This window comes from Triticum dicoccoides, chromosome 3B, assembly GCF_002162155.2.
Source record: "Triticum dicoccoides isolate Atlit2015 ecotype Zavitan chromosome 3B, WEW_v2.0, whole genome shotgun sequence".
Lineage (NCBI taxonomy): Eukaryota > Viridiplantae > Streptophyta > Magnoliopsida > Poales > Poaceae > Triticum > Triticum dicoccoides.
The window spans coordinates 619,904,794-619,912,873 of record NC_041385.1 but is presented as its reverse complement, the minus strand read 5'-3'; the positions used below and the strand labels follow the sequence as shown (position 1 = coordinate 619,912,873).

Below are 8,080 nucleotides of genomic sequence, written 5' to 3'. Positions count from 1 at the left end.
AATGCCCCCTTGTGCACAATATGAGGTCAGTTGAACAACCCATACCATGAATGCTACTATAACATTGATCATTTGGCTTGAAAGCCATTTATCTTCACACGTGATAGCTCGTTTTGTGAACACTTTTTTTGAAATAATTACCTTATTACAAGTTTATTATTTTTACTGGTAACTTGTACACACATAATAACGCAGCGTGAAGGTTTTCCAATTTTTTTATTTTTTCATGCCAATTTCAAAATGCGGTCAAAACGACGGGCATGACCGTTCCTCGCTAGTGGTTGAATCTTGGAAAACTTTTGGTGTTTCTTTGATTAAATAAATACTTATATACCTAGAAATGATTTTTGTAAAAAATAAAGAGCAAACTATAAGGCAATTGCAGTTCAAATTTGGCCCGCTTCATGCTGAATCGACGGAAATTTGTCTTTTTCACGGGAGGTGGATCAAAATTTTTGACACCCAACCATTTAATAAATTGTGCATTAAATATGACCTAATATTTTAGAAAGATGATTTGGTACAATTTTGCTACAAATATATGGTAGGTCCTTCACAAAAAAGCTCATTTTAGGCACTCGAAAAATGGAAAATGATTTTTTCATCAAAAGAAAATGAAAACTTTCTTAGCCAACTTTGTTTGCCATTTCAAGATGCACCCTTGTTCACAATAAGAGATCATTTTTTTTGAATTTTTCATGTGAAAAAGTAGGAAAAAAACAAAAGGAAAAACACAATTATATGTGCTCTATTCTCATTGGTGGGTTTAGTTGTCACATGGATCGATGACATGGCGCCCATCCATCCATCCAAATCTCCACCTCTCCATCCAGCCATCTATCTACAGAAAAAAAAGAAAAGAGGAAACAAAAGAAAAGGGAAACCCGCAGCCCAAACCGTAACCCGCACCCGCACTCCACCTCCCTCGGCTCCTCGCCGTCGCCACCTCCTCCCAGACCCCCCTCTCCCTGAGGGCATCTTCAGCCGTTCGGCCCCCCAGGGCGCCTAAATAGAGCGGTCTGGGGGCGTGCCGGCGCTAGTTCGGCCCCTGGGGGCGACCTAGCTCCCAGTCACGCCCCCACGCGCCGGCCCGAGGATGCGGGAAATTCAAACTTGGTCGTTCCCGCTCTCAAAAGACGCCGCAAATTCGGCGATCGGACGTAGTCTGGCGTTACAAAAACAGAGCGCCGCCGCCTCGGCGCGGTCGGTTCACTCAGCGGGGTTGGTTCCAGGCGTTGGCGGAGTCGGCGTGCGTGAGCTTGGCGGTGTCGGGGCTGCTTCGGTGCTGGGCTGAGTCGGCGCGGCTTCGGCACTGCTGGGCGGCGATGTAGAGGAGTCGTTCGGGCTTGGCGTCCGTGTGGTCGTGGGCGTCGTCGGCGTTTGCCGTCGGCAGCTCATTCAGGATGAGGCCGCATTGCACCAGGTACCACGCCTTGAGCTTCTCGTCGTTGCTCTGGAGCATGTCCCAGTACGTCGAACTCGGCCTTGATGCGGTCCCAGTACGTCTCGAAGCTCTGGTTCGCGCCGGTGGTCGGGTCGAGGCAGACGACTTTCCATGCTTCGGCGAGGCATTCCTCCTCCTTGGACGTCCACTTGATGCACGATTTGCCTGACCTAGCCGCCCGCTTCTTCTTCTTCTGGCGCCCCTTCGTCGGAACAGGAGCCGGCTCCTCCTCCTCCTCCTTCTCGTCCTCCTCCTCCTCCTCCTTGGGTTCCTGCGCATCGTCGCTGTAGACATAGCCGAGCTCGGCCTCCATGTCGCCGCTGAGGTCCACTACCTCGTCCCGGGTGGCGAACCCGGGAGACGAGGCGGCCGCGGCCGATCCTGTCGTGATGATGTCGTCCATGTCGGCTCCCGTGTCGTCGGCGTCGCCGAGGTGCGAGAAGGGCAGCGGTCCATGGTAGAGATGGGGCGTCGGTGTGGACGCGTAGGCGGCGGGCGGCGAGTAGTTGTATGGAGGGTACTGCACGCTGACAAAGGCGGGCGAGGGCGTGCGCGTAGCGGGGTGACCATGAGGGAAGGTCACGTTTGGGTTGAACCCACTGTGCGCATCGCCGTCGGCGTAGCCGGGCGACGATGAACCCCATGGAGATCCGGCGCCTTGCTGTCCCCAGGGCGCGTACTGGGCGTGGCTGACGACGGGTGGATTCATCCCCGCCTGGTCGACCGATGAGGAAGACGCCGCCGCGCGCGCCGCGTTGTCGCGGGCCTTCTTCGCTATGGCCCTGTTCCGCCTGTCGGCGGTGACTGCTTCGCGCCGCTGAACTTCCACCCTCCACTCGGCGTTCGACAGGCCCGGTGGCTTCGATGGCGGCGTCCTCGGCTTCCTCTGCTTCGGTTGGGTCACGGCGCCAGTCGCGGTTGCCGCCGCGCGCGGCATGGCGTACTTCTTCGACGGCATGGCGGCGACTGGAAGGCGAGCGGGAGGGGGTTTGGCGGGAGAAAGGGAGAGAATGGCGGGAGGAAGGCGAGCGAGCGGGAGAGATGCGAGGGAAAAGCGTCAAGAAACGGCGGGAAAAGGCCCTCGGGTCGCCTTCAGGGCGGGCCCACGCGCCTTTTTCGCTTGCGCCGGCTCCCCAAGCGCCACCCAGGGCGCCGGGTTCGGCCTGGGTCCGCCGGCACCAGTTTTGACCCGAGCCGGCGAAAAACGGGTTTCTGGAGGCGCGACTGAGGCCTTTTTGCAAAATCGCCTGGGGAGGGCCTGTTGGGGGCGCGGCTGGAGATGCCCTGACCCAGACCTCCCTCTCTCCCCCAACCTCAGATCCATCCACCCGCCGCCGCCCCCGCCCCTTTCTCCCCCAGACCAGGCAATCTCCTCTCCTCAGCAACGGAGAGAGAGGCGCCGCCGCCCAGCGAGAACAGCATCGCGGCTGGCTTGCTCGCCGGCGCGCGCATGCGTGCTTCGATGCACGGTGCTTCGTCGAGCTGGCCGGACCGCGCGCACGAGAGTAGAGCATGGAATCCATGGGGTCGTCATCGGGAGAAGACGAGGAGGAGTGCGTGCTGCCGAGCCGGCACCCGAAGCTGGCGAACGTGGCGCCGCGCCGCAGGCCGACAGGCCGGGCCGTGGTACGCGGTGCCGGACCTCAGGCTTCGCGGCCACCGCTTCGCCGTCCCACTCGACCACTCCTTCGCCGGCTCCCCCTCCGCGCCACACATCACCGTGTTCTCCCGCGAGGTCATCGCAGGTACATCCCGCTTGCCCCCCCTTGCATCCCGGCTACCCCCTCTCCACTCATGGTCACGGGGTTAGGGGATGGCCCCGCACATCCGTTGCGGGGTCGATGGGCAGGTTTCGAGTAGAATCATGCGCACTCGTTGATCGCTCCCCCTTTTTTTCAAATCCTCTTTTAGAGGATGAATACATCCTGGGATTTTCCTGGAGACCAGGAATCTGTGGTATATAGCTTAGGAAGTAAGAAGGAGAACCTTTTACATTGTCCGCTGACACTATCATGCTAAAACACACAATTCCAGCTTGGTTTACTGAATCCTCGATAAGGCGCCGCGGGTGTAACTGCAGAGACACTGGGCCAAGTGTGTGGATACAATGCCCATGCGTGGAAGAACTAAAATTAAGTTAATGTAATGCATACAACATCATAGGCTTGGAATACTGCGTGCTAATTTCATGTTTAGGGAGCATGCTTAAGTTACTATTGTACTGTTCTCTTATGTCCGGCATCCACATGACTGTTTAAGTGTATCATTACAGGTGGGAAAGAAGAGGTCCCTTTGCCTTATCTGGTGTACCTACAACGGGGGCCTGGATATGAAAGTCCTCGCCCCACCGAAGCGAGTGGTTGGTGAAGAAGGCATGCGAAGAATACCGTGTGTTATTGCTCGATCAGGTACATTCCAACTTCTTCAGCAAATGCTCTGTACTCTTTGTTTTTGCACCCATCTTGCTCTTCCTTTGCTGACATTCTTTTTTTACTTTCTAGCGAGGAATAGGACTGTCAACACCATTGACAACATCATCTCTTTCTCAAATAACATCTGTAGCAGAGCAGGTGGAGTATCTGAAGCATTTCAGGGTAGATAACATAGTTAAGGACGCAGAGTTTATTCGTTAGCATCTTGTACCATATGCCAAGCCTTGGACAATTCTTGGACAGGTATAGCTGACCCATGGCTTTTAGTGGACATGTTTCTTAATTTTTGGTGCAAAATATGATATGGCTGGCTCTCATAAGTTCAGTCTAACTAGTAGCTCCAACAGTTGAACAAACAAGCTCAAGAACATCATCAGGTCAAGCCAAGACTACACATACGATCTATCCTCCATTATGCGAGCCTGCACGTTCCCGTTCCATTTACATCAGGTCATATATAGTATTGCTAAGTAGCTGTTGTTAGGGACAGTGATACATGGACTTCAATTAAGGTTTCTGATTAGTATTATGCTGCTACTGATGTGCTATTTATAGCTATAGTTTGACACTATTAATTAGGTTTGCTGGACATGCCATGGTATAAGCCTTTGTCTTTTTTAGCATCAACAAATGTTTATCTACTGTAAAGTACTATTAATTAGGCTTGCTTCTTTCTGTTAGTGCATCTATTGTTAATTACACTTCAAATGTAGTGTATATTACAATTATAATTCAACAGTAAGTGTACTGTTAAACTTACTGCATTGTCAACCACAATTTACACTGTAGAAATACTGATGCTTGCATGCTCTTTTCCGTAACTGAACAACCAGGCTGTTGATCCACCTTGTTGCAGTCAGCGAAGTAGCAGACGGACATGCCAGCTGTTGGTGCACTGCTGCGTAACACTGATGCATATGTATGCGACTTGGTCGCCGGCGGCGGTGTCTTGGTTCAGTGTCAACATCTCATCTACAGAGCATATGTACGCGACTTGGTTGCCGGTGGTGGTGTCTTAGTTTGGTGGCAAGCAATAATTTATTTGTGGGGATGCCCTCTTAATTTAGGCATCTGATTGCACTGCCCTCTTAATTTAGGCATCTGGTTGCACTTCATTGTTAAAACATGAGAGCAGGGATCAGGTGTTGTAGCTCTTTAGCCATTTCTATCTGCATTTGGTTCTCATGATTTACCAAGGGTTTGGGTTCATTGACGCTGTTGGCTGATCTCTCATATGATTTACCAAGAGAAGGTTTTTGTCTAGCCATTTACTTGTGTGATCAGCACCCCAATCCCATTGTCATCTATTTGGACCTGTAAATCAAAGCTTGTTTGTTGCATATTGTTTTAGACATTTCCTTTAGTAATAACAACAAACAAAATTAGTTGTTTGCATCAGATTGGATCATTCTCACTTATAAGTTGAGTTCTAAGTATGTAGTATCTGTAGTGCTCTTGTTATATTATAGTCAGAATTATACCATGTCAATGAATCATGTGTTATTTAGTTGGCTGAGCAGTATGTTTAGTTTTCTGATGATTGTTCAACTCGACACTCTGAATAAATAAGTAGCTGACCCTATTGGTTCTTTCTTTCTTCAGGGCTACGACTTGATGGGCACGTGGTGGACTTAAGTATCTTAGTGACTTCATTTGATGTGTGTATTTCTATTAATTTTAAGCTTCTGTTGCTGTGAAAATGTACCTCACTAACCGTCTGTCTATTCATTGTGTACTTCTTGCATGAGGAGGTGACTAGTGATGCGGCGCGCGAAGCAGCAGTAGGGGAAGGGGGTCTCTTGCTCGAGGAGGCGGAGGAGTAGGGGCGTGCCCAGCCAAAAGCCATGTCCTGCTCGTGGGGCAGGGGCGGGAGGGGTCTGCTCCTCTGCTTCCATTGCGACCGCGGCAGGTAGCTCCTCCATCTCCCTCCCCCTCTTCCTGTGCTCACTACTTCTGCTGCTAAGTTGACGAATATGTGATGCACTTGTCCCAAAGAATTTTAGAGGGATCTGTATGAACAAGTCATGTTTTTATTTTATTTTATTTTATTTAGGTTTTTAGTTACGAAACATAGAGAGAGAAGATGAGCTCCTGCTTGGATTTTTTTCTGCCAACACATGATTTGTATGTATGCAATCATCATCTTGCATGTGCGAGCTGGTTCCTTGCTTGGGCATCGGGTCAATGACCAAGTGATAGTGCCAATTTGTTGTGGTGGCGCTCATTTGGCCATTGATTTCTTGCTGATAATTAGGTGATAAAGAATGCTGCAGGTTTATTAAGATGTGGCTGAAACCATTGGATGGCCTTCGTGGACTTGCTATCAATACTGGTGTCATGTTTTGTTTCCTTTCTGGACATGTTACGGTTCAAGTGTTGTTGTTGTTTAGTACTAAGTGCTTAACTTAACTAAGCTTGAGCTGATAAAACAACTCTTGAATTAATGAATTCTTGTTTTGCGAAACTTCAATGTTGAGCTCCTCACCTCGCTGAGCCATGTATGAGGCTGGGTAGTTCAACTCTAGTTTTCTTTCTAACTCATTCATATATATGGTGGAAATTGTGCAGGTTCCATGGTGCCAAGTGCCCTCTGGCCATATTGAACTGGAACTCTAGTACTCCCTCCGTCCCATATTGTAAGACGTTTTTTGACACTACACTAGTGTCAAAAAACGTCCTATATTATGGGACGGAGGGAGTAACAAGTAGATGTTGCTACCGTACTCAATATTTTAAGTTGTTTTTTTCTTTTTTGAGAGAAGTGTATTAGGTTGATGAGATTAATTAGCTCAGTGGGCTAAAGTAGCAACAACAACAGCCATGCTTTGCCATCCACTTTATAGCTGGATTGTACTGACATGCTTAGATAACCTTGTACGCATAGCTGGTCCGTTTAATTCAAATGGTTATCTATTGCTGCTGCAGGAGCAACGTTGCTGATGGCGATGGGTACGTGATGGTGGCTAGTGTGGTGGACGACCCAGAATATGTGGCCTCGCAAGTGCACATGTATGTAGCTTTCCTCCTCAAATGCTTCTGTTTCTGCCTCAGCTACTAAGCCAATAAACACCAAAGGAATGAGAAAGAGGATGAGGCCTACTTGATTGGTGTTTTAACCATTTTGTTCGTCCATGATGTGTGCATTGATTCCCACGAATTATAACCTGATTTGATGCTACCTTGTCTTTTTTTTAACTTGCAAGGATTAAGGATGTAAAGAAAACTAATTTTGTCGCTCGTAGAGAATTGTCTTTATTGTTGACAGTGCTGTGTAAATAGAATAACTGATTGTCTTTTGTAACTTAATTTCCTTGCATTTTCAACTTTGATTTTGAACGATTAAAGGTTACTCCCACGAAATTTTTTGCTAAACATTTATCACATCTTAAGTGTACCATAATGCATATTTTGTTTACCTTTTTAAATCTGTTCTACCGCTTACATTTAGTGTTGCCATTGAAGTTGTTTGGTTCTGGCATCAGCAGTAGTACACTCTAATGCATGTAGCTTTATGTTCACTCTTTTACAGGAGCTCTAGGCCTAATTTTTTTGAAGTGTGAAGCCGTGAAGCCAAGTGCAAAGGAGTGAATCCCTACTTATCAAAGAGATTTTTGGTTCTGTAGTAGACTGTAAATTGTAATATTGTAACAGATTGAAAAAGACTATTGTATGTTTGAATAATTATGCATGTTGAAAAGATGTGAAATGGAAACTTGACAAGTGGGAACCACTTATGAATAAAATCTGAGCATTTTTGAAATTTCTGACATGTGGGACCGATGTATGGCATTATGACTAGTGGGACCAGCTCCAAAATACAATGACTGAAAATAGAAAATCAATTGATTGTAAGAAGGCCAACACCCAAAAATAAAGAAGCTGAAATATTGGGCTTGGCCCATGTAGCACACAAGAATTGACTTGAAAAAAAGCTTGAATTGTTGGGCTCGGCCAATGTAAAACATCGAAGTGGACCGGGCTGATTCTTATCAACGAACTTTTCATTTGATTGCAATTTTGCCACGTCATCTTGCCACGTCGGATCCGACGTGGCCTGGTCAGACAGCTAGGGACCAAAACAGAAGGTTAGGGACCAAAACAGAAGGTCGTAGGATCAACGACCTTTTGTTTTGGTCGTTGCCTTAATCGACCTTATCACGAAGAAGGTCATTAATTTCCATTAAAGACGGGCAACTTTTGACCA

At 48.0% G+C, this 8,080-nt stretch overlaps 1 long non-coding RNA gene across 15 annotated transcripts; it reads left to right on the top strand.

Moving 5' to 3' along the window:
- Positions 1 to 2,734: 2,734 nt before the first annotated feature.
- LOC119277470 lies at positions 2,735 to 7,636 on the top strand. 15 transcript variants are annotated; one of them, XR_005137132.1, is made up of 8 exons: positions 2,735 to 3,189; positions 3,717 to 3,852; positions 3,946 to 4,119; positions 4,224 to 4,326; positions 4,733 to 4,861; positions 5,479 to 5,785; positions 6,802 to 6,885; positions 7,406 to 7,636. It is a non-coding gene; the product is annotated as an uncharacterized LOC119277470 (long non-coding RNA). The 15 variants fall into 15 exon arrangements; XR_005137133.1 differs by having other exon boundaries at positions 4,710 to 4,861; XR_005137127.1 differs by having other exon boundaries at positions 4,215 to 4,326.
- Positions 7,637 to 8,080: the final 444 nt, after the last annotated feature.